Source organism: Cryptotermes secundus, unplaced genomic scaffold, assembly GCF_002891405.2.
Source record: "Cryptotermes secundus unplaced genomic scaffold, Csec_1.0 scaffold584, whole genome shotgun sequence".
In the NCBI taxonomy this organism is placed as follows: domain Eukaryota; kingdom Metazoa; phylum Arthropoda; class Insecta; order Blattodea; family Kalotermitidae; genus Cryptotermes; species Cryptotermes secundus.
The window spans coordinates 1,586,870-1,614,783 of record NW_019735468.1 but is presented as its reverse complement, the minus strand read 5'-3'; the positions used below and the strand labels follow the sequence as shown (position 1 = coordinate 1,614,783).

Below are 27,914 nucleotides of genomic sequence, written 5' to 3'. Positions count from 1 at the left end.
AAACTTTGGAGTTCTATCCTATAAATCTAGCTTACACAGAATGTCTATTGAGGCAGTAAATTCTTCACAAAAATAAAACAAGCTAGCAATAATAACACAGTGGTAGAGTTGTAGAACTGGAAATCACTGTGACAGGAAAATAGAATTAATTAATAATTTGAGGTTCGCGCAGCGGTAGTGATGTCTTTCGAGACATAACGCACTTTAGTCCGTTGAAAATAAAAGGTGTGTTTCGGAAGAAAATGTCGCCTCATTCTTCAAGTCCTGAGAGATAGTCCAGCAAGGAACCAGATAGTAATAACGGCTCTGCGTCTTCTTGGCTCCTTGCTTGCTTCATTCATGGATCCTGAAGATGGTGGCCACATGTTCCCGCGAAGCGTCGGTTGAACTTCAGCCAAACATACGGCATTATTTTCCAAAAGACAGAAGATATCCTTTTTCTTAATATCATTCTCTGTTTTTTGAAGAATGTTACAGTTATCGGAACATCCTAGGCTCTCTGAAAACATTTTAAATTTAAAATATGTTCATGACAAGACCTATTTATAAGGATATCGATTTCGGAATTAAATGAGAGACAATTCTATTGTATCACGATCACACTTTAATTCGAAGCAGATGGTTTGATATATGCTTGTAGACTTTTTGCTGTTGGTCTTCTAGATTATAGGTTTTCTATGGCAAAGAGTTGTTTGCCTTTAGGTAGCACTGGGGAATTAAGTAGTTAGCTTGGAATTACAAAGCCTGGTTTTTATAATTACACAACGAGGTGTGACGTGCTGTGCTGGAGGCTACAACACACCTGTCTTTACTAAGCTTCTTTTCCTTTTGTCTCTAATTTCTGTGTGTTTCAGTTCACAAGAAGGGTGATAAAACTGACTGTAGTAATTATCGGGGGATATCACTGCTATCAACTTCATACAAAATTTTATCCAATATCCTTCTCTCAAGGTTAAGTCAGTATATAGGTGAAATTATTGTGGATCATCAGTGTGGGTTTCGACGTAACAGATCAATTACAGATCAGATCTTTTGCATTCCTCAGATATTGGAGAAAAAATGGGAGTACGATGGGGCAGTGCATCAGCTATTCATGGACTTCAAGAAAGCCAATGATTCAGTTAGGAGGGAAGTATTGTACAATATTCTGATAGAGTTTGGGATACCCATGAAACTAGTTAGGTTGATTAAAATGTGTTTAAACGAAACGCATAGTAAAGTCCGTGTAGGTAAACATTTGTCTGATAAAGTTTGTATCCAGAATGGTCTAAGACAAGGAGATGCTTTATCACCACTCCTTTTCAACTTTGCCTTATAATATGCAATTAGGAAAGTCCAGGGAAGCCAGGTGGGACTGAAACTAAACGGGACACATCAGCTGTTGGTCTACGCCGATGATGTGAATCCACTGGGTGATAATGTAGATACCATAAACAGAAACACACAAACTTTAATTGATCCAAATAAGGAGGTTGGTCTAGAAGTAAACACAGAGAAAACTAAGTATATGTTACTGTCTCGTCACCAAAATGCAGGGCAAAATCATGACATAAAGATAGGAAACAGATGTTTCTGAAAATGTGGCACAGTTCAGATACTTGGGAACAACGATAACCGATCGAAACCTGATTCAGGAGGAAATTAAGAGGACGTTGAACTCGGGTAATGCTAGCTACCATTCAGTCCAGAACCGTTTGTCTTATCGTCTGTTGTCCAAAAACATAAAAATTAGAATCTACAAAACTATAATTTTGCCTGTGGTTCTTCACGGGTGTGAAACTTGGTCTCTGACATTAAGGGAGGAACATAGACTGAGGATGTTCGAGAAGAGGGTGTTGAGAATATTTGGACCGAAGAGAGATGAAGTGACAGGAGGTTGGAGAAAACTGCATAATGAGGAGCTTTATAACTTGTACTCTTCTCCAAGTATAATTAGAATGATCAAGTCAAGGAAGATGAGGTGGGCAGGGCATTTAGCACGTATGGGGGAGACGAGGAATGCGTATAGGATATTGGTGGGAAAGCCAGAAGGAAAGAGACCACTGGGAAGACCAAGGTGTAGGTGGGTGGACAATATCAAAATGGATTTTAGAGAGATAGGATGGGATGGTATGGATTGGATTGATCTGGCTCAGGATAGGGACCAGTGGAAGGCTCTTGTCAACACGGTGATGAACCTTCGGGTTTCATAAAATGCTGGGAAATTCTTGAGTAGCTGCAGAATTGGCGGCTCCTCCACAAGGGCTCAGCTCCATGAGTAAGTAAGTAAGTTCAGTTCATTTACTAAGGGCATGACTTCACAGTCACGGCATATCACTTGTTTTTCTCCCGCCTCACATGTTCTCACAGCCGATGGCTCGTATTAACACTGTTACAAAATATAATTCTCTGTTTCAAAATTTGGGGTGTGAGTCTATTGTGCAAATAGACCATAAACATGTAACATGGCTACAATTTTTGAATGAGTAGTACTTAAATTAGAACAGTTAAGGTTTGACGGTTCTATGCAATTTTAAGGTTAGATTAGAGGTCTGTCTGGCAGTCGATATGTGTACTAGATGATATCAAGTATACGAGATGACCCCTAAACACTACAATTATTGATTTACATATCTTACTAGCTTCACTATACGGAATAAAATATTTCAAGAAGATAATGGTTTCAGCCTAGTACTTCTAGCTAACATCCTGAACAACTTGAAGTTACAAAAAATAACGTAACATTTGCAATTTCGGCTGAGTTTCTGAGGTACATCAGCTATCCCCAGCTTCCTACGACAATAGATCAGGGTAAACTTATCCGTTATCTTAACATTTCATACTTTACTTCGTGGAGCTAGCCCCAGGTTTATACTGCAATGCATCAGGGTAAACCTATCCGGTTTTGTAACATTTCATACCCTATCTTGTGGTGCAATTTATGGAGAACTGTTAAAACGAGCTGTGGATCACATGTATAATTTAATGGTTAATTTAGTACGTCTAACCATGAAATAATATACTAGTTGTCATGAACCGAGTAGGTTTATATTATATTACGAAATTTTCTTAATAACCAATCAACCACCTCCCCTCTAAAACAAGAATCTCATGTTAGAATAATTTCACACAATCTTTTGAAATGCCCAAGGTAAACAAATTATCCCCTTAGAATTGGTAGTTTCGTGTTTATAGTAAGTTGTTACATAGTTGGGTTGCCCACCGCTGCATGGCGTGAAGTGTGAAATCTTGTGGCCCTCGTGTAATATAAACATTGCATATAATCATAGCCTTACGAATATTTCTCTCGGTTTCCAAACAAGCGGTTGCTGGTCACTACGCGTCCACTTGCGTGCGTCAGTCTCGGTGTATACTCACATCCAAAAGAAATCTGTCCACACGGCGCTTTAACATATTCAAGCGCGAGATAAATGAACTAGATACAGTATGAGCTAACCCTTTTTAGCATTAATAATTTTGTATTTTACGAATTTCATATGATTCTAAGAATAAACTTCGATTATGTCCCTAAACAAAGTTGAACAATTGATCTTTATGCTGAGAGAGCAATATGTTCTCTGTGAGGTACGAATTAAGTTTAAGAATATTGCTCAGCTTACAGAATGTTAACAAGAGACACACTACACCCGTAAGTAAAACAGAAATGGTAGTAAAGAAGTAACTTTGCCAGATAAGGTCATGTTAAATTTTTGTCGATTTCTGTACAGTTCTTTTTATAAATATACGATTGTAATTTTTATTTTTAATTAAAAGTTCTGAACTTCTCCACACGACAGCGTCCAGTTTCAAACGTTAAGCTGATTTCATGTTCTTATCTACTTGAGTTACACAACCCTCATGTACGAGTATATTCAAACATTTCCTTCTTCTTAATAACGATCTCAACTTACTACTGAAATTTTCTATTGTAGACGGAGTTATGATGTTTCATGATTTTAGAATATCTAAACCACAGCAACTTTATTCTACTCAGAAATTACGTGGAATATCGATCACACTCATCTCAAATTACTTTTGCCAATTTCATATTGATTTCTCATTATTATCCGGCATTCTTAAATATTACAGACATATCGATCTGATGACCGCCTCTCTGGTCTAGTGGTTAGAGTTCCTGGCTACAAATCCAGAAATTTCGGGTTCGATCCCAGGCGCTACCAGATTTTCTGAGAAGTAGTGGATCTGGAAAGGGTCCACTCAGCCTCGTGAGGATAACTGAGGAGCTAGTTCAAGGAAATAGCGGCTCCGGTCTAGGAAACCGAGATTAACGGCCGTGGGGATCCGTTGTGCTGAACACGCCACACCATCTATCCGAAGAAGCTGGCACTAACTTCGCCGACAAGCGGCGGTCAATTTGTCGGTATAGTTCGCTTGAGGACTACAGGCCACGGAGTTTGTTTGTTTATATATCGATCCTACTGTTAAGTAGCTGTCTCTTTCTAGAAAGGAGAAAATGGTTCCGGTACGTCATGACCTGCTAGTCAGCACTGGTCATTGCAAGGATGACCACTATTACGAACGTACATTAGAAAATCCATAAGAAGTAAGTACTTACTTAATTAGTTTCGAGATGCAAACTCTTGCTCAAACAGTTTGTAGTTTTTACGCCTGCTGAAGGCAATTCCCTGTTATGTGAATCCAAATTTCGCAATCATAATCATGTTGCTCAGATAAAAACACAGACAATAAATTTTCTGCCATGAAACATACCTAAAATGTACATTGGCAAACCAAACAGACATCATTTATTTCCTGTTAAAATAAGTTGATAATATTTCGACTGAGTTAAAAATGTGTGGGACCACACGAGCGCACAAAATGCGTCCGTTGTAACGAACGTACTTTATGACGGACGTTGCTGAGGACACCACACAGTTGCAGAATGCGGTGCGCAGTTTTTTTTTTGTCTGCAATTGAGCCAGAAGAAAGCGTAGCATTGGCCTCTCTTGTTTATTACTACGACAGACGTCACAACGTTCGTTACAACGGACGCATTTTGTGTGCTTGTGTGGCCCAAGCCTAAGGGTGGATGGAAGACAACACTGACAAAGCATATTTGTGGCATGGTTGTGTTTTCTTTTAAACTTGTTGCATTTACATTTACAAAAGCATTTGTCGCCCATTTACTGCAATGCAATTAATGTAAGACCACCGACTTCCCGGTAATATTGGATTATTATAGCGTATTATTCCAGTAATTCAGTGGAAAGATAATTTCTCTCTTGGAATTCATTGCCAAATGAATATCGAGCTTTGTTACCTGTATGGAAAAGACTTCAAGAACACGCATGAATTAATGTAGAGTGTTTCTGATGGGTATGGTAATAATGATTTAAATTATTCATTTATTTCTGGTAACATTATTTTATGAATTAGAATTCCAAACTGACCCAGTATTTAATTACCTCAACACTGAGAGATATTGGGTTTTCGAACTTTATCCATCGTCCTGGTTTTTAAGATAACTAAGAAAAACACGACGTTCCGGAAACTGGATCTGTTTCCGTCCTCAGTTGAGGGAAAACGCCTATTCTGTTGGGTCCCCTAGAAAGAGCTAGCCTCAATCCAGTCCGTGTCCAGTCGTGTTTTTCTTAGTTATCTTAAAAACCAGGACGATGGATAAATTCCGAAAACCCAATATCTCTGTGTTACATACCATCGTCAGAATCCTATAGTAACTACTTACCTCAACACTGTTTCGTGTAGTTTGTCTACGTGGAAATGTTCTTCATTTTTAGCTAGAGCTAACTTAATTTTGCACTCTTGAGGGTTAAAATAATTATGTATCATATTTTATTAATGGTCAATAAATATTGATTCTAAACAAGATCAAGATGTTGTCGACACCAACATACGTGCCTGTAAAGTTTCATGCTAAAATATTTCAAAAACGAATAAAAATTTCGGCCTGTTATTAAATTTTTGAATATTCTAAACCGATTGTTAAGGATATTACACATCGCTAGTCATATGAAGTTGAATAGTCATGCATTTCTATTCCCTCTGAAATGGTTTGTGAAGAGTGCGATACGAATGAATCTGAATACCGTCCCAGGTGTTTGAGATATTTGAGACGAATTTCACTCCCGTTACGTCCTGTCATCAACATAACTCGCAATGTGTTTATATAGCTATACAACAGCCGGTGAATTGATGGCCAAGTTCCCTTCAGCTCGTCGAAAATGGTGACAGAATTCCTTTCAATAAAGGGAAAAAGGATACTATATATACACTTTCATACAAACCGATAGAATTCACTTGAAGTATTCAAGTACGTAAAAATTCCTCAATGAATCTCACTATTCCTGTTTTCCATAAACGGATTAAATTCGCTTTAATTTTTGGGTCTCCCTTCATGAATCTCGTTCTATCTGAAAATAAGTCCGAATATCTGACACGGGGCTTCTACCTGCAGCCAGAAAATGCTTTTCGATTTTGTTTAAGCAGAGAAAAATCGATCTGCGGTTATAATGTCCTCAGTGTCTAGTCAGTTTCCTATAAATCTCTCTTGTAGCTGAAGTAACGATGGCAACTTCTGGTCCTAAAACTGGGCCGCAGACTGTGGCCGGAGGAGATGATGACAGCACCAGATAGTGTGACTTACACTTTATTACAGATTCCACAGCGACGCAACGTAGCTAGAGGCGACTCCGCATAACGATATCCTGTCGAGTTCCGGGCTAGAGGGACCTACAGGACTCAATTCTCCCACGAGCGACCAACTGCAATCCAGCTGGTATCCTCCGGCCAGGAATGTTGCAGCCCGGACCGTGAAGTAGTAATTTAAAAACAAACAGTCTAGTAATTTATTTCAGTTTTATACTCAGGGTATAGCGACTAGTTACGATCTGGACGACGGAGGGTTCGGAGTTCGAGTCCAGGTAGAGTCAAGAATTTTCACTTACCGATCTTAACCAGACCGACTCTAGGGTCCATGTTACCCTTATTCATTGGGTACCGGGGTTCTTCCACCGGAGGTAAAGCGGCCTAGGCGTGAACCTGACCACTCACCTCAGACTAGTGCCGAGGTAAAGAAAACTTTGGTCTATACATCCACTCCCCCACACGCCTTTATGGCGTAGTGCTTAATTAGTTAAGCACAGAGATAACTTTACCTTTACTCAGGGAAATCAGGAAGATTATGAAATTTTGTCGATGCCTTCAGCTGTAGAATTATATACTAGTTCATCTTTTGGTGTATTTGAATAGCAGAAGGCAAAATATCATGTACCCCGCTAAAATTTTCGACTGATAGCGGCAATATTCGTAAGTTATCCCTCTATTTTGCATTTCAGTGCTTAAAACACCCGACCAAAAATATATAAAAAAATTCTAGACATTTATTTATAAAGTATCACAGCTAGAAAAATAACATTTCTGCAGCTTGAAAATTTCCGCATTGCTTTTCCTTCTAGAGACCAGCTTTAGCTGACCCCTATGCCTGCTAGATTGTGCAAATGAACCAACGATTATTACGTTTCTTTAGGCTTGTACACGGACCTGAGTACGTACGGTTGGTCCCAACGGAATGCAATACTGGGTGAACATTGCGCAGTTAAACATAAAACAAGGCCTGTTAGATACGAGTACATTTCGTTTGAAATAAAACTACAGAATATTTATTAGATTCTTATTATAAATGAAGAGTAATAAGATGCCTCAGAAGGCCAAAGATCATGTCTAAAAACACGAAAAATGGCAAGAATTTCAGGGGTCTTGACGTTCAGCCGGGTTCCTGGAAAACTTCCGGGCCTCCCGTATATTAAATAGACCTCAAATAAATCTCCTAAAGCTGCCCAATATCAGCTTGTCTTTACAGACTTTGCTGTGTCCATTACCCAGTGCCCAAAATATCTCCTAAATATATAGAACACAGTTTGGTATTGTTAGAAATTTCAACATTATCTTCACTTTTAGATTCTTCTATTGAACACACCGAATATCCTTGAATTTTTCAGAAAATATTCTTGTCTATTTATTCGAAAACAAATCTCCAAAACATGTTATACATCAATTTAAATTTCTGGTAATTGAAGAGTTTTGTAAACCCTTAATTAAACCTCCTAATGACAAAACTTATTAGTTTAAATTTCCTCAAATTAAATATCTCTGTAGACCCTTATATAAATATCCTAAAGATCGTTAAATCTTTGCACTTCAGGAGCAGTGTAACCCTGTGCATAAACATCTTAAAGTTATGGTGGATCAGTTGAAATTTCCAGTAACAGCAAATTTCTCTATGTCTGTGAACACGTATCCTACAAACATCCAGGATTCTTTGAAATTTCCATCAAACACATAGTTCTATACACACGTGGATAAATTTCCTAATCAAACCGAACATTAGCTGAAATTTCTAGTAAAAGCTGAGTTCAGTGAACCCTTACACAAACCTCTTAAAATATATCACTGTAGTTGGTTGAGGCACTATGCTACAAGCCGGAAGGTCGCGGGTTCAAATCCTGATGAGGTCATTGGGGTTTTTCAATTGACCTAATCCATCCGGCCGCACTATGGCCCTGGGTTCGACTCAGTCTCTAACAGAAATGAGTACCAGGAATATTCCTGGGGCTAAAGGTAGGCCGAAGCGTAAGGCTGACAACCTATGAGCCGATTGTCTAGAACATGTGGGAACCTCAACATCTCACAACCTTATGGGCCTCCAAGGCCTATTACAGGGATACCTTTACTTTACTTACTTTTATTCGAAATTTCTAGTAATGTAGAAGTTTTTCACACCTTTAATAATTCTTCTGGTTACTGGAGACTGGCGTTTTCTTCGTTGTTGCAGTATCAGAATTGCTTGTGGTCATCGGTAATTGCACTTGCAACATTATATTCGTTTTTTTTTTCGCTGGCTCTATAGCCCCCTTGGTCTCTGGTCTCTGATTTTCAGTTTCATTATCATTTTACAGACAGTAGGACTCTTTGGACGAGTGATCAGCTCGTCGCATAGCCTGTACTTAATTTAATTTCATCATAGATAAAGTATGTTCACATTAATCCTACATGTTTTGAAACATATAACACTGATATCCTTAGGGAGGGAACCTTTAATTTGTAAGTCCAGAGATTATTAAGAGAAGCGCAACACATTGAAAATGTCGTTGATTTAATAGTCCGAACGGCGGACATCGCTTCAAAGTCAATAATCTCGAACAGCCTGTCAATTGATATCTATCAGAATCTTATAAAAATTAGAGGCAAACATCAATTAGCTACTGTCTATTAATCTGAAACCGCGAAACCCTTGGTTTGCAGATATCGGTCCATACCAGCCTCGAGGGCCACCTTGTGTCCACCTCCATCAAAAATACATCGAACACAAGTTAGCATTCTACGTTCCTTAGAATAAACAGCGACTGTGTGCCTAGTTCATGCCTATGCATGTACTGTACTTCAGTTGGGATTTCTGGTGCAAGATTTCTCCAAGTATTTCGGTCTTTTTTGCCACTTCTCATCCCATCAAATGCTACATTTCTCTCGAGTGCCATCTGGGGCTGGTACAATGGGCCACTTAAGGCCCAAGTACCGGCAGCCTGTCTCATATACCCCAAGTACGTATAAGAAACCCCCAGTAACCAGCGGAGTATTTTAAAATTAAGGTGTAGTTATTTACTGTGAGGTAGAAACTGAATTGTTAAATATTATTTAGATACAAATTGTGTTTCAAGAGAGCAGCTGAACTACCATACGTTTTAAGTGGTATAGAAATAACTAGGGGCGATTTTATATCTTTATGGATACTTTGAAATGTAAGAAAGTACTAAACAATTTTATCTTTAATTGTGACGTGTTAATAAAGAAATTCGTCGTAATTATCTCCCCTTCATATTGGAACAGAACAAAAAAAAACTGTAAGAACAGTATGGAAAGGACATACCTAAGCTTCTGGGGCGATGTGCTCATGGCTGCTTTGTTAACGCTGGAAACTGAAACCTGAAAGAAGATGAAATAATCGCTTCAGAAAATATAAATAATTTCGGTAGTAACTACAAATAGTAAATATCGCAGCGTCACATATACCATCATTTTCAAAACAACTTAAAATCCGTTACTAGTTTTGGTAGGTTAAAGGAAGAAGACACATATACACAGGTATCTAATTATACCACCACTTTATGTAACCATAAGGAAAATTCGGCTAGAAATTTCTCATTAATCACATCATAAACCTCTTGCTCCTGACTTGTAATGTCGTCAGGTAGGGCGTGCATTGAACACAAATTATTCTATCTGCATAACGCAGCATTAGTGTATAATCTCACCCTTCATATGCCGTTCTGACTTTCTGTAAGCATGAGACATAACGGTTGTATTAAAATTTGCATAAAGGCCGCGCCATAGCTCAAGCGGTTAGTCGCTGGCTTCCCATCGCGGCGGCCCGGGTTCGATCTCGTGTCTGGTGAACTGGGATTTGTGGTGGACAAAGTGGCGCTGGGGCAGGTTTTCTCCTAGTACTTCAGTTTCCCCTGCCAATCTTCATTCCACCAATTGCTCCACAGTCACCCTCACGTATCATCTGGGGCTGGTACAATAGGCCAGAAGTGGCCGCAGTACAAGGGACTTAGTCCCACCCCACTAGCAATAAAAGAAAGTTTGCATAAACCGGTATGAAGAAGTTCGATCCCAGGACGACTTGTTGCTGAACCCCACACTTTCAGATTTCATATGATTTCTCATAAAGTTTACGTAAGATAAATCCATATTATTCCGCTGAACTTCTTCGAACTAACAACCAACTAGAGTTTCTAGAGACCTAGATATACTTTGCTAGAGTAACAACACAATTAACCTATACACAATTGATATTACCACTGAAATAACGGCACTGGTCCTCAACGGGTCCTTTTCTCGCAATTCTGTCCCTGACGCAGAACGGCTTCTAAATTATTCTGCTAGATCTGGTGATCCGTGAAGGCAGTTGGCGTGTACGTCAATCCTATTATTCGGGAGAACAGTCGCTATGGAAACATTCCATTCTCTTCTCAGAAATCTCCCCTCTCACGTCTGATATTCACGATACGGTTGCGTTTGGAGCTATTGATGTCCAGAATATTTGCTAAGAGACAAGGTTGAGAGGGAAAGTATTTATGTTAACCATATTTACGATTTACTGTTTGAAATTACGAAATGTTCCAGATTAACGCATTCAAATATTTTCATTACACATTATTTAATGTCCGGTTTTCTTGCGTTTCCCTCCACTGTCCTACACGAACACACGCTTGCCCCAAGCTGGTTTCTTGTGTCGCTTATTCTTTGACCCTGAATATGGAGCTGATGTTCTTCCGAAACGTCGGTTGACTTTCAAGTGACTACACAGCGTTATATCCCAGATACACCAATATGGAGTTTCTTTGGGGGCGCGCTGTAACGTTGTCGGCTGATTCACTATGCTATAAGCGGGAAGGGCGCGGGCTCGATTCCCGGTGAGGCCATCGGCTTTTTCATTTGGCCTAATCCTTCCAGCCGCACTATGGCCCTGAGGTCGACTCAGCCTCTAACAGAAATTAGTACCAGGAATCTTCCTGGAGGTAAAAAGCGGCCTGCGTCAAGGCTAAAATCCTCACCGCCATATGTGAGCCGATTGTCTATAAAATGTGGGAGCCTCGACGTCTCATAAACTTGTGGGCCTCCACGGTCCCTTGTATGGATAAATTTACATTTATTTTTACCTTTATCATGGAGTTTCTTTCAAGTCGTTAATACTAGTTTGAGTGGAGATTTATTAATACGTGTATAATTTTCTACTGATAAAATTTCTCTTTTATTTGTACTAGAGATTTCCTGGAACTGAAGTCACTATTCCAGGCCAGTTCCATCACTATAGCAAAGATACTTTCACATATCCCAGACCTGAGGGTAGGGAAATAATCCACCTATCTGCCATATGGCGAAGGGTATCCTGTGTGGCCGTGCAGCGTCAGGCTAATAACATCAAGCTAATATCCAGAAGGCCTCCCCCTAACAATCAACTACCTCAGACAGGAGATACAATAAATTAACTGTGGATAATTATTATATAAGGCGAAAACAAATAACCCCCTAAAATATCTACTTAGAAAATTCTATGTCGCTGGTGAGGATTTCTCTTCTCACCAAAGTGGTATAACAAGGAAATTTAGCTGTCTGCAATTATGCCACTTGCCCTTTAAAAGAAACAGGCAGAGGAAATGCCGTGTGTTTTGTTTCGGTGGTTTATCTTCGTCTCTGTAATTTATCTGCGCCGGATTATGGTCTAATTGAGTCTACTGAGTAGAACCCCTCGGAATCTAAGAGTGGCTCAGCTCGCCCTTTATGGAACTGGAAATTTCACTGACGTGCCCGAAAGAGCCTGCCACATTTCCCCACCCTAAGACAGCTGAATGCCGGTCACTTTAGCCGAGCGGTCTAAGGCGTGTACTGTCTTCGCTCGCTTGGAAAAAAGGTTCGTGGGTTCGAATCCCACTCAGGGCATGGATGTTTAGTTTGTGTGTGCGTTTTTCTGTGTTTGTGTACAGGTAGAGGCCTTGCGACGAGCTGATCACCCACCCAAGGAGTCCTACCGAATGTGTAAGATCTAGAAAAACCGAAGTGAACGGAGAAGTTCATGGAGGTAGGCCTAGGCCCACTGGGACTGTAGTGCCAAGGAAAAAAAAAGACAGCTGAGTCCCCTCACCCAAGTGGCCCCATTCGGCTAATATTTGTATTCTAATTAATTTCTCATCTCTTCTATGTGCTATTTTTTTTTCCTTGGCACTGCAGCCCCAGTGGGCCTAGGTCTACCTCCATGAACTTCCCCGTTCACTTCGGTTTTTCTAGATCTTACACATTCGGTAGGACTCCTTGGGTGGGTGATCAGCTCGTCGCAAGGCCTCTACCTGTACACAAACACAGAAAAACGCACACACACAAACTAAACATCCATGCTCTGAGTGGGATTCGAACCCACGACCCCGGCTTCCGAGCGAGCGAAGACACTGCATGCCTTAGACCGCTCGGCTACCGTGACCGGCATGTGCTATTTTTAGAAATAAAGAATTACAGACGCTAGACAGGTTAAGGGGTTGTGTGATTTAGAGTTGAACCCACAGCAGCCAGGGAGCAAAACATGTAACTTGGACGGTTAAGAAGGTGACCATCACGTCCGTAAGGGGTAAGGCAGTGTTCTGAACTTCGCTTCAAGAGACTGAGGAAGACTGGCGAGAGAAAGCTGGAAAGCGAGCACTGATACACGTATGTCCCAGCAGGATTGCCGAAAATACCTGTTCAGCAGATGTACTATTAACAAACTCCTTGGAGCTTAGTTCTTATTTGCAATCCGCCAGTCACTCAGCTGCTAAAGAATATTTCAAATATTTTATGGAACCCAAAACTTCATGACCGTGTTCACACGAGCCCTTCATATGTCCCTATCCTGAGCTAGATGAATCGAGTCCACACCACCCCATCCTGTTTCTCTGAGATCTGAGATACATTTGTATGTTATTCTCCCCTCACGTCTTGGTCTTCCCAGTGGCCTCTTTCCTTCTGACTTTCCCACCAATATCCTATATGCATTTCTCTCCTCCCTAAGCATGCTACATGCCCTACGTACCTCAACTTCTTTAAGTTGATAATTCTAAATATATTTGGCGAAAAGTACAAAATATAAAGCTTATGGCTAAGCAGTTTTCTTGAACCTCGTGCCACTTCACCCCTCTTCGGTCCAAATATTCTCCTTAGCACCCTATTCACAGATGCACCACTGCTTCTTCTAACATCACTATGAACAGTAACACTTCGCTTAGCAAAGAAGCTGATATGTATGTGAAAGGCAGTGTTCGAACCCAGGTAAAGGCATTAATATGTTTCTTGGAGCTACCACAACTCAGCAGGAGCCGAGGTAGCGCAGTTGGTATAGCGACTGGCTCCGGGCTGAACGACGGAGGGGTCGGAGTTCGAATGGCGATAAGGTCAAGAATTTTCTCATCTCCAAACTGTCCAAACCAGCTCTGGGCTCCACCCAACCGCCTACCAAGTGAGTTCCGGGGGCTCTTTCCTCAGGGGGTAAAGCGGCCGGAGGGTGAAGCTGACCACTCACCTCTAACTAGTGCCGAGGTCAAGAAAATGTGGATCTAAACATCCGCTCCCCCATACGTCTTTTACCTTTCTTTTTACCACAACTGAGCAGATTCATACAACGGCATATTTTCTGGCTTGTGCCAGGAAGGGACTGGTAGAGCGACTGCCATGACTCACATTTACGTCATTAAACAGACCGCATCCGTTCCTCTCATTCTTACGTATTATCCTCTCATAACAATTCTCGTGCCTCGTGTTCTCTGACTTTTATACATCCTCGTTAAGTGACAAAACAAAAGGACTAACTATGCCGGAACACTCAGACTCCGGCTCCCATGTTGGTAATGGATAGCTCTGCCGTTTTCTTTGGTTTAAAGCGCGAGAAGCGGGTCTGTCAGCTTCCTCAAGTAAAAAAAGTAAACCCCATTACTTTTAGTCCGCAAGCGAACTATACCTACCCAGCAAACGCCGCTTGTCGGCGAAGTTAGTGCCAACTTTTGCTGATAGAGGGTGTCGCGTGTTCAGCGCAACGGATTCCCACGGCCGTTGATCTCGGTTTTATAGACCGGAGCCGCTACTTTTCCATTCAAGAAGCTCCTCAATTATCCTCACGAGGCTGAGTGGCCCCCGTTCCACACCCACTACTTCTCAGAAAATCTGGTAGCGCTGGGAATCGAACCCAGGACCTCTGGATCTGTAGCCAGTAACTCTGACCACTAGACCATATTAAGTAATGTGATTGAAAATGTACGGAGCTTTACTTCCACTCCGCCTATGAGCCTTCATAACGTGATACACATTCGCAAGGATACATTTATATAAATCGTACCGTGCTACTGATGTTTTTGTTACGTGTGTGATGTGAGTCTGCAAGGTTCGATATCTTTAGGATTAGTAGTAGCGCATTGCTATATTGTTACATAAGAAAAATGCTGACCAGCAGCGGAGAGGCGCCATTCGGGGAGAGAAATTGCTGCTCCCATGGTGGGCCAATTTTCTATCAGCTGGACAACAAGACCACTACACTGTGCCGAAAGATAACAAGACCCCGGCTTGTGGCTCTGTTACTATGAACTTGTTGCTCATGCGAGAACAAATTAAAGTTATGACCAGATTCATGTGACGAACTTTTGCAGTCATTCAATTCATGATCTCTCATATTCCCGTCTTCCAAATAAGAAACTGAGAATTAAAATATGCAGATTTGTTATTTTACCTTTTGTTTTGTATGAGCGTGCAACAAGGAATTTCATTCTAAAAGAACACAGATTAAACTAAATTCGATATCCTCACTTCAGTGGCTATGATTCGTTCTCTCTACTGGCATACAACAGCGCATAATCCAGTGAAAGTCAAATGACGTTTCGGGGGAACATAACGCCTCCATCTTCAGGGTAGAAGAGTAAACCAAATAAGAGGCCAACATGAAACAGACAACAAGAACACCTCATGATGTTTCCTTACTTGTCTTCCTGTTCAACCAGGATGATTGAGGCGATATGTACCTACGAAATGCCGGTTGAATTTCACCGATCTGCACGGTGCCGCATTCCAGAATTCAACATATATTGCGGTTGCTTGAGAACGACATACCGAGAGAAAGAGAAAAATATATATACAAACCTATGAGAGGGTATGCAACAGGGTGTTGAGGAGAGTATTTGGACCGAAGAGAGATGAAGTGACAGGAGGTTGGAGAAAGCTGCACAGTGAGGAGCTTCATAACTTGTACTCTTCTCCAAGTATAATTAGAATGATCAAGTCAAGGAGGATGGGGTGGGAAGGACATGTAGCACGAATGGGAGAGAAGAGGAATGCATATAGGATATTGTTGGGAAAGCCAGAAGGAAAGAGACCACTGGGAAGACCAAGGCGTAGGTGGGCAGACAATATTAAAATGGATCTTGGAGAGATAGGATGGGATAGTGTGGATTGGATTGATCTGGCTCAGGATAGGGAGCACTGGATGGCTCTTGTGAACACGGTAATGAACCTTCGGGTTCCATAAGATGATGGGTAATTATTGAGTAGCTGCAGAATTGGTGGCTCTTCAAGAAGGGCTCAGCTCCATCAGTAAGTAAGTAAGTAAGTAATGCGAGGGTATGTAATAGGAACATGAATAGAACTGCATAAGGAGAACCTGCATAATCTCCAAATCTTGTTTTATCTCCCGGCCCTCTCTGTTCTACTGGTTTGCCACTCATTGCCAGCCGCTGGTGTGTCGTCAGAGGATTTCTTCCCTGATTGGTTGAACTGTTATTTTAACTTATCACAATCATCTACATAGACCAACAGATTTTAATAACTAAATGGAACAACGCTAGAATATAAAAATAAAATACAGTACTTACAATTTTTCATTAAAATGACTTTCAAAATTGACATCCACAGTGAACATTCTCAAGACCAGGATGACACTTATTTGGCAGCCACCCCTCCACCTCCCTCTCTGGGTCTATAGAGAATTCTATTTTCGTCGCTGCATACGGCTTTGACTTACCGCAGTCAGGGTGTAATATGGGAGGCTGCAAATGTTACATGGAATGAAGTCCACTCTTTGGACAGATGCTAAATTATCATCTAAAAAATGTTAACCTGCTTAATGCAATCGACAGAATCTGTAGAAGTGTTATACTTTGCCTCAAAAATCATCCATCCTGTCTTAGCTGAATTTGTTAGAGAGCACTGAAACTAAACTAACTTCATGGTGTTTCTTGAGAAACCACTAATTGTGTTAGCTACCCAAAAACTTCCCGCAATTTATGGAACCCAAAGGTTCATTACCGTTTTCACAAGAGTCCTTCAGTGGTCTCTATCCTGAGCCAAATCATTCCAGTCCATAGTGTCCCATCCTATCTCTCTAAGAATCCATTTTAATACTATCCACACATCTACGCCTTGGTTTTCCTAGTGGCCTATTTCCTTCTGACTTTTACATCAATATTCCATATGCATTCCTCTTCTCTCTATTTGTGCTACATGTCCTGCCCACCTCATCCTCCTTGACTTAATTATTCTAATTATACTTGGAGAATACTACAAGTTATGAAGCACAGAGCATTGAAAGATAGGGCAAATAATGGTAAGTGTCGGTGGTTTTCACAGAGGTGGGTATGATGAGTTACACCCGAGAGGATAGAATTCTTCAGCTAGTAAGAAAGAGAGTTTGACAAACTCCGGAGGACTGCAATGGCATTTGACAGAAGATGCCTAGAAAATCAACTAAAACGTAAGTCACTAAGCCCTAAATTGGTGACACCGAACAAAAGACAAAAGTGCTAAGAACTCAGAGTGCGATGTTCGAGTGTAAATGTCACAACCTTGTGCACCAAGTCATACAGAATTACTCCTACGAAGCCTAAGTACGGCACCCAACAAGTGGGTATCCTTGACACTCTATAGAATATAATGCTAATTGGAGAATGAGGCAGGATAATTTCCTCCATGCTGAATTTATTTTTATTTGTTTTAGAAGATGAGGAAAAGGATTTTGACGCCTACATTGTACACAGCCAAGACACGGAATTAAGGAGGAGGTGGGATGCTCCCTAGCTGTCATAACTAGGTAACCTAACGAGGGGGTGAGAGGCTTGGGTACAGTTCAAATTCAGTGCAATAGTGGGCTATCTCTGCCTCGATCAACCCTGCCTGTAGACAGATATCATTAGATGCAAATTTTGTCCGGTTCTAGCAGCTCTCCTCTGTATTAGAGATACGGCAAATAGTGCCGTCAGTAAAGCAGTGCTCGTAAGACAGATGTGCAAATTTAGTATGAAATTTTAAGACATTCATATACATGAATCTGAACCCTTATGGTATAGCTGTTACAGCTGATGTCCTTATCATTAAGCCAGAAAATGTATGGTGGGCTTTGAGGCAAAACTCCACACATTATCTAAGTAGGCACCTTCAGAATGTTGGGCTACAGTTTCTCAAAATGCGAATAATTCAATCGAAGATCTTAAGGCATAATTAATACACTAAAATTATTAAGAACCTTACAAGAATCATTCAGACCTGAGAATAAAATTGCAGTGATCAGATACACTGAACACATAACTTCTACATGGAGCATTCTTCGTTAGTTTTCACAGAAATGTTACAAACTGCAAAGCAAGGAGCTTCCTAACTTGTACTGTTCACCTATTCTTATTTGGGAGACGGAATCAAGGAGAACAAGATGGGTTGGACATATAGAATCCAATAATTTAACTGATGTTCCACAGAAGGCCGGAGGCGGTTTATAAAACCGAGATTAACCATATTGTATAGACACACAAACCACATCATAAAGGTAAGGTAAATTTGTCCCTTCGCTTAACGAATTAAGCAGTACGCCATGAAGGCGTAGGGGGAGTGGATTATAGATCCATATTTTCTTGTCCCCGGCACTGGCTGGAGGTGAGTAGTCAGCTTCATGCCCTTGCCGCTTTACACCCGAGGAAAGGGCCCCCAGTACCCATTGGATAGGAGGCTGGGTGGACCCCAGAAGCAGTCTGGACGACGTGGAGAAGAGAAAATTCTTGACCCTATCGGGACTGGAAATCCGACTCCTCTGCCGTCCAGCCTGTAGCCAATCGCTATACCGACTGAGCTACCGAGGCTCCACAACTCACATCATTGTGACAAAAAAATTAATAAATATAAAGCTGCTAATATTTTTAAGGGTATTAGATTGACTGTGGGGAAAAACTGGACGCCAGAGGGTTGTGATTAGAGATCATGTTTCTGTGAATCTAATATTTGACATGGTTTGACATGTCACAATATGTTATTTAAACATGCACAGAATTTTCTTCCAGGGTTTTTTTTATTTCTAGTGGGGTGGGACTAAGTCCCTTGTACTGCGGCCACTTCTGGCCTGTTGTACCAGCCCCAGATGATAGGTTAGGTGATTGTGGAACAATTGATGGAATGAAAATTGGCAGGAGAAACCGAAGTACTCAGACAAAACCTGCCCCAGCGCCACTTTGTCCACCACAAATCCAATTTGACCAGACCCGGATCGAACCCGGGCCACCGCGGTGGGAAGCCAGCGACTAACCGCTTGAGCTATGGCGCGGCCTTCGTCCAGGTTAGTAGGCAAATATTTGATTTCCTTATCATCTTACTGACGAAAAACTTTCCAGTTCAAAGCAAAAAAAAAAAAAAAAAAAAACAGAACTGGGGAGATTCACTTGGCGCTTTCGGCGCCGTTAGAACCAAGAGCATGCAGAAAAATGTCTTGTGCTTGTAACGCAGCAGTGCAACCATCGCGTGCGCATCGCAGGCCTGCTGCTACTTACGTGTATATGTTCACGTCAGTGGCAGTTGTCAAAATTACGTGACGTCTTTCACATCAATGCGTACTCACACTTTGTCCGCACATTACAAACGTCAAGGTGATGTCAGAAATCGTCACTACCTGAGAATTCCTCTGCCTTGGCCCACTGTAAGCCTCGTCGCATCGTAACTTCAAAAGATATTTATTTCTAAACGCAGAAGCCCTTTGCCATACGCACTTTAAATTACAATGGTGTGTACAACTGGATGTGTCGAACGAGGCTCTGGGAACCGAACCGGAGCGGTTTATTCATTATATCTGGTGCAGTGGAAGTATTACTACCTAATTCAGGAAAACTATTCTTGGCGTTATAATTATTACATCTGTTGTAGATGAAGGTCCTCTGCCGGCGGATTACCTTTGTATCAACCACCTACTTCAAGAACACTTATGTCATGGTTGCATAACGATTATACCTACATTCGCTTTAGAGATGCCACTATATACTTAAAATAGGGTGAATCGTGGCTGTATGATCTTTAAAAGTAGAATGAAAAGTAAAAGTATTAAAGTAAAGTAAAGCTATCCCTGTAACAGGCCGTGAAGGCCCATAGGGTTGTGAGACGTTAAGGGTCCCACATTGCCTAGACAATTGGCTCACAGGTGGCGGTAAGGTTGTCATCCTTACGCGCTGCCGCGCTTTACTACCCAGGAAAATTTTTAATTAATTCCTGGTACTCATTTCTGTTAGAGGCTGAGTAGAATCCACGGCCATAGTGAGGCTGGAAGGATTAGGTCAATTGAAAAAATCCAATGACCTTATCTTGAACCCGCTACCTTCCGGCTTGTAGCATAGCCCCTCAACCAACTACGCTACCGCGTGCCCCAGAATGAAAAGTATCAGTTCTTAATGAAAGAGATCGGGACATGGAAGAGTAACCATTAAAACTGGTTCGAAAAATATCACTTAATTCAGAAGATTGAGTCTTGCCAATATAACCATAATGTTCGTAGTGCAAAATATAACCGCGACGCCTAAAAAAACGAGCCAGGGTAGCGTAAAAATTATTACGTATGGTGTGGAGTAAATGTCAGATTTAACACCAAATTATGTTTAAGCAAATTTAAGTTGGGTTACTAAGTGGTGGATTCATTTGTTTAATACCTTGATAACTGCGAATAACCCGCACGGCTGACCTAGTTTTAAGCCAGTTAAAAAAGCAACGAAACGTAAAATTACTTAAAGCGTTTTATATTTAGACTCAAACAAGAACAAATACAGGAAGATGTGAAAATAATACGTGTATATTGTTAGTTGGTTCTTCTCTGCTTTGGCTGACTTAATGCTATCGGGAGCACGCGATTTTAAGAATTAAAAATACGGAAAACTAACAAAGGAAAAGAAAACTATTTTTTCTGCTCGTCTAGTGAACAGTTAACGCTCCTTATTTTATTGTTATTAAAAAATTATGTATAAAATATTGCTTTCCTGGTTATGTGTTTTTCATTGTGTTGTGGATGGATTTGCTCCCCTTCCTCCAAGTAACTGATGAAAATCTGACGCCAATATTGGCTACATATTGGTGACATCGTTCAGATCAAATTGCTGTGACGTATAATTATCACATCCGCTTCCAGAAATCCACACACGTTAGAAAATGAATTTGAAGTAAGTACCTGTATTTATAAACATTGTTGTTACAGTATGTGTCGGTGATTTCGATTTAGTGAAGTATTAAGTCATAAACAACTAACTTCATGATTCATTCATTCCGTGGTACAATTTTCTAAATTCACGATAAATTTAGGCATATATTCTACCGTTACTTTTGACAGTTCTCAGCAGATGGTTCCATAATGGTTAATTCGCCACGAAATTAGGCGTGTTTCGCAGTTATCTTCAACATTCCTCCATAGTTGGATGCGATGGAATCACATATGAATAACCTGAACAATAGAGACCTACCCAATATCATGGCGAACTCAGTGTCTACCACAAAATAATGTGTACCACGAAATTTGGTAAGTTTACCCTACACTGACTCCCTCAGTGTTTATTAACGGAAATCAGGCAACAACGTCACACACACACACCATGTCACGTACTGTGAAGTACATTACATCCTCAATGTGACATAGGTCGCTATTGATATCCATCTCTTAACACCTGCCCTGCAGTGGGTCCATAACAATTTACAGCATTAGATTGCAGGCCCATAAAAATTATGAGCCTCGTTGGTCTGTTTAAATCACGCCATATGCAACAAAGAAGTACACATCTCCTTTAAAATTTCCACATTCAAGTGAGTTTCTGAAAATGGGCATTAATTAAGATCGAAGTTTTTAGAAGACACTGATAAAGCACAAACAAGAACAGTTATTTACAAGGTTTTGGTACATTCTGCAGTTCGTAACCCAAAATGTATTGTTCAATATCTCTCTGTTTTTGTAATTATTTCCACTCCTGATTACATTCAGTACAATTTCCTTATATCTCGATTTGAGAAGGTAATTCTTTCCATGAAACTCTTTGGAAAACTCGTAAATCGGAAATAAAATTTTCGTGTCCTTTGCATGTAAACGACGTTGTACGTAAGAACGTAAGCTGTAGATTTCAGTGAAAGTGAAGACCGTTAAGTTAAATAATATGTACAAATTAATATGCTTCGTTGCAGCGAAGATTCATAATACATGTAATTCGAAAATACGAGGAATTTACTTTTCCAAGACGAACTACAAAAACGACATTTAAATTTCAAGCACGTTCTAACTTGTGTTTTAGCACGCTGTCTACCGACATGCTGCACGCAGTACGCTTCTTCCTTACACGTGTTTGAGAAGTATTAAGACAAGTTTATTCCAGCGTCGTGCGAATTATATTTCCCATCAATAAAAATCTGCAAAACTTGTGTTTCAATGTTCGTTTTTCACTTACGGTAAAATATTAATTTCATTTTTGAGGTATTTTCGACTACGCTCATGAAGGTACCTCTTAACCGTAAAGTAAATTATCATATTGCTTACTATAACTTTCATGATGTCCTCAGTCTGACTGTTTTTCACAGTCCATTTTTAGGTCTGCAGCCGTTAAGTTGACTAACCAGTGGATTAGCATAATATCAATATGGTTATTAAAGATAATCAAAAGGTGCTGCAAGTAGCAGTGATAGGTGCTGACACCTGCTGGTGACGTGCTTAGTTAACCATTGCGTGTGCGCGAACTTGTGTGGTCTGTATCACCCAGCATCACCAACATCATCACGAATAATTATGCCCCAAGTACAAGGCAGCCCATAAAAAACAAACGACTTGATAGAACTACCTTGTTATGGTCTACCTTCCTTTTTTTTTAATATGAATTTCTTTCTCTTTTATATTTTTTCTCTCTTACTTACACACTCCAGATCGTTCGTGATATGTTGATGGTAGGTTACGTACACTGGCATCGTTAATGCTATAACGATGTAAGATATGACGTCATGAGAATCGTTGAAAGCAACTGTAATCCCAATATAAAGAACAACTGCCGAGAGTGACCCATTGTCTATTTCACAGGCAAATAATTTACAGGAGGCTTTTAGTGTTAGTATTATGATGTTTTCTAGCTGTCTAGTTAGTTAGTTATTGGAGAGGGTGGGTTTTCCCATGCACTTAGACCTGTATTGGTCCATTGTGCTTCCCTCTATGATTTCTACCAGTCCCTATATCCTACCGGTACTGGTGCTTACCATCAGTCCCGCCCAGCAAGCGAGACCGGCTCTACTAGCTGAGAGGTATCTATAATGCTTCCCCCATCTACCAGAGGTATTAGAGACTGCTGTTGGGCCTGTAACGTCCGTAATTTGGCTCAGTGACCTCCTTTGGAGATATGAGGTTCTTTTACGTGCCGTAAAGCTACGACACGGGACACACGGCTTAAAGTCCCTCCCGGAGGACTTGTTCCCTGAATTTTTCCGCCCTTAAAAATTCGACGACCTCCGCCGAGTTTAAACCCGAGTACTACGAGTCATGAGGTGGGAACGTTACCTCTAGACTACGGAGGCCGCTTTCTAGCTGTCTAAGACACTGCCATGACGTATTTTAAACACAGTCCAAATAATCGCGGGTAAAGTTTTATGAAGCAAAATTTCTTAGAATTCGACTCAAAGAATGTGTACCAAATGTTTAAAAGACCGTTTAGTGTCAAGTGATGAAGGACTGTCGTACTCAGACTGATATATGTGGGAGACACAACGCAAACACTAGCCAGGCAGCATTGTCCATTACATCAGGTTCCCGGGTAGAAGGAAATCAAATCAGAATACTCAGTGAAAATTAAAATTATAGGGAAAATATCATGTAGCACGAATGGGGATGAAAAGGAACGCATATAGGATATTGGTGGGAAAGCCAGAAGGAAAGAGACCACTGGGAAGACCAAGGCGTAGGTGGGTGGAAAATATTAAAATGGATCATAGAGAGATAAGATGGGATGATATGAATTGGACTGATCTGGGTCAGGATAGGGACCAGTGGAGGGCTCTTGTGAACACGGTAATGAACCTTCGTGTTCCATAAAATGCTGGGAAATTCTTGGGTAGCTGCAGAATTGGCTTCTCCTCAAGAAGCTCCATAAGTAATTAAGTAAGGGAAAATATCAGATTGTTTCCATTTATTGGGGTATCACAGTTCAGGCCTCCGGTCCTTCAGACTAAGAATTAATTGCAAAGAAATGCTTCCCATAAACATTTGGTGGGTACTCCAATACAAGGTCTTAGCTCTCTTGCATTTGGAAACAACCTCGGATCACGATTAAAGTGTGGTAGAAAAGTGGGTAGGGTTGTGTAAATGGGGAACACAAAATTCCAAGGTATAGAAGTCGAATCCTCAAAACGGATGTTTGTNCACGGTGCCAAATCCCAGAAGACTGCTTTCTTCACAATCATGAAGATATTTTTAATGTCATACTAATACAAGTTATACATTACAGTAAGATAGCCGCAAAAGTATGCAATGACAGCATTCTAGTCATGAAACCAAAATTAATCAGCGACGTGCATGGAAGCAGGATGGACAAGTGAACAGTGCAGTGGCGTCCCCGAAGACAAAAGAAAAATTGCCTGATGATGGCCCATGTGCGGCCGAAACATGTTGTAAAGAGAAGAAACATATGATAAACTAGAGACATTTTAGTAATTTGATAATCACTTTTAGTGTATAAGTTATACTTTTAGTGTCTTAATAATATTTTATGATTTTAACAACATCATAAAGTATTAACGTTACTGTTTTAGTGAGAAACATATTCTAAATGTCTTTTATATTTTAAAATATTGTTGCATTATTGACGGGTGTTTTAATAATAAGGGTGATACTGCTACAGGAACTTGGGTGGAAGAAGACAAGCTGTAATATGCAAGTAACAGAAAGACAGAAAAATATATAAATATATTGAGTATATCCATGAAACCGAATTCTTCTTTAGAATTTAACAGTTTCACAGCTACTGCATGTCTATGGGACGGACAGACAAGAGTTAACATGCGGCTATCGAATTCTGTACATTGACATGTCCATTCATTAACGGCGCGCTACCAGCAACCCGCTTTCAAATCTCATATTGTAGTTCAGTTGACGGAAAAGGGTGAAGGAAGACGCAGCTGCTGTTAACGCTGAAGCTAATGTGTGCTTTACAGAACGATTTGTCATCTGAATTTACGACAACATTTTGTAAAATATTGACAATACAAGAAATAAGTTGCGAACAAATTTATGGCACTGTATGCCATTTTTGCCCAAAGGAATTGTTAAGTTTTATGACCCAGCTCAAGTGCCATCAAATTAACCGATCTAAATTTCACGTATAAATAAACTTGCGATCCCAAGATAATTAAGGGCGGGGTTAATAGAGACTTGGCATATTGCTTGACTGCTTTATGAGCTAGATCAATGAAGTATTCCTTGTAAATTCAAAGAATGAAGTCGAACCTATAACATTTCCACGGTTTTGCTGGAAAAATTCCTACCCTCATAACGAAAACTCAAATTACATTGCTTTTACCTTCACATGCATGTTTTCCGTCAATTCTAAGTACATGCTGTCCAGAAGCACAAAAATCAGCACCTAATATTCGACATATCAGTGAAATAATATAATAATTCTAGGATGTGACGTCGTGTAGACTTGAAATTTTCTATGTATTCATCGAAGGAACATGTTTCCTCCATCTTCAGACTAAAGTACCTGAAGATGGAGGCAGCTAGTTCCTCAGAAGAGTTGGTAACTCTATCGACCACAAGCCGTTACGTCCCGGAAGAAAAATCTTCTTCACAGCAGTCATGAGAACCTCAAGTCTCACAATTCTAATATTAGTTTGAAAATCATATCAACATACCTACGTCATCAACCATATGGTTTCCCTTCATACTTAAGACATCCTATAGAAACTTCGGCCACCCCAAGCACCGAACTTTACATTCGTTTCCTTTGCTTAAGTTCTTCCAGAGGCCCTGTGTAACGCTTTACGCCTGATTATTTCTTATTAACATTAGTGGTTAGTGGTCAGAGTTCCTGGTTACAGATCCAGAGGTCCCGGATTCGACTCCCGGGGCTACCAGATTTTCTGAGAGGTAGTGTTTCTGGAACGGGGTCCACTCAGCCTCCTGAGGACAATTGAGGAGCTACTTGAATGGAAAAGTAGCGGCTCAGGTCTAGAAAACCGAAATTAACGGCCAGTCTAACGGATGTATGTGTGTCATGTTGCTTTATAACACCAGGTTGTGTGCCGCAGCATGCAAGTGGACTTCATCATGTAGACACATAGCATTCGCCGTTAAATACTGAATCCATACAAACACACGGTAAAAAAGTAAAGCTATCCCTGTAACAGGCCGTGGAGGCCCACATGTCGTGAGATGTTGAGGTTCTCACATTTTCTAGACAATCGGCTCACAGATGGCGGCAAGGTTGTCAGCCCTACGCGCCGTCCGCCCTTTACCCCCAAAGAATATTCCAAGAATATTCCTGGTACTCATTTCTGTTAGAGGCTGAGTCGACGCCAGGGCCATAATACGGCTGGAAGGATTAGGTCAATTGAAAAATCCAATGACCTCATCGGGACTTGAACCCACGACCTTCTTGCTTGTAGCATAGTGCCTCAACCAGGTACACTTAAAACAACACGGTGACCATTATTAAAGATCATTTTAATATCGACCAACAAATCACAAAGAAACGGTTTTGAATCACATAGAAGACACAGAAGTTTGTATGAGCTTTTCATCACTGAGAATTGCTATGCTTTTTGTAGTCACCTTTCATATGTAGAAGTTGTACATTGGCGTGGATCCTTATATATATATATATATATATATATATATATATATGTTTGTGTATATATATATATATATATATATATATATATATATATATAAACAAATATAATAAAGTCTGTATAGACATGATATCCAAGTAAAGGAAAATTTGTAAAATTTGGAAACGGCAAAACATATCTGTTCTGGTCGGTAATGTGTTCAAATAAATGAAGACCGCCTCCTTCCAGATCCCCACCATTCATTATTAATCTTTTATACCACTTAAAGATATATGATCTCGTGTCATTAAATAATTGCGGTCTAGCAAACCGAGATGGCCATGGGGATCCGTTGCACTGACTATGCGATGCCCTCTATCCGCAGAAATTTGGCACTAACTTCGCCGACAAGCGGCGGTCGCTCGGTCGGTATAGTTTGCTTGCGGACTACAGGTTACGGAGTCATTAAATAATATATAACTCAATTACATTTCTAGATATGTCTTTAAGTTTTAACAGAACTTATAATAGTAACCTCGTAACTTATCCATTTATTGCGTAATTGTTCGGTTTTAACTATATGCAATAGGACTGAAAAAGCAATGTTCCAGCCTGTAGCAAGCTAAAATATGTCACGATATTGCTTCCACTTGCTTATTTATTAGTACATCCTTCAGCCGAAATTAATCTTAATTTTAAGCCAACACATAACTTTCAGCTCGTAATAATCTGGCATGTTAATCTGTAATTATTTCTGCAACAAAATAATTAGTCATGATACCAGAAAAATTTTTAAAGTAATTTATTTGCTACAATAACTAATATTAAAATACAGTACGTAGGCTGATGGGAGAGCGATCAATATATGCACTGTAAATATTCATTTATGTGAGAAAAACATTAGAAAATTCTTCGCATTGACTTATGCTGCTGTAGCATGGTATACGAACAAAAACATGCAAGAAACTTTGAAGCTAATAGGTTGATGAGGGCCTGATGTTACAACCTGTTATTTCCTCCCCCCCTCCCCTCAATAAATGCCACCCAGTGAGTACAGGTATCTTGTTTAAACGGAATATGGTGCATAAATTTGGACGATAATACTTTTTAAAGGCCCTTATCCACACACAAGACCCTGTGAACCTCGGAGCATTTCACACTCCTTGCTGAGCCTTATTTCATGGGGAGACAAAATTATTATGGCGATGAAAAGAAAAAGCAACGACTCCATATACATGAACGGGAAGCTGGGATCATCATTTATTTTAACCTTGAATTTTTTTCCACCTTCACTTTGGTCAAGATATCTGCAT

General features: G+C 40.3%; 1 long non-coding RNA gene across 1 annotated transcript in view; it reads right to left on the bottom strand.

Moving 5' to 3' along the window:
• The window catches only part of LOC117282705, a 156,619-nt gene that overhangs the window by 108,071 nt on the left and 20,634 nt on the right, over positions 1 to 27,914 (bottom strand). The window contains exon 2 of the long non-coding RNA XR_004513546.1: positions 9,884 to 9,939. This is a non-coding gene — a long non-coding RNA (uncharacterized LOC117282705). The remainder of the gene's footprint in view (positions 1 to 9,883; positions 9,940 to 27,914) is intronic.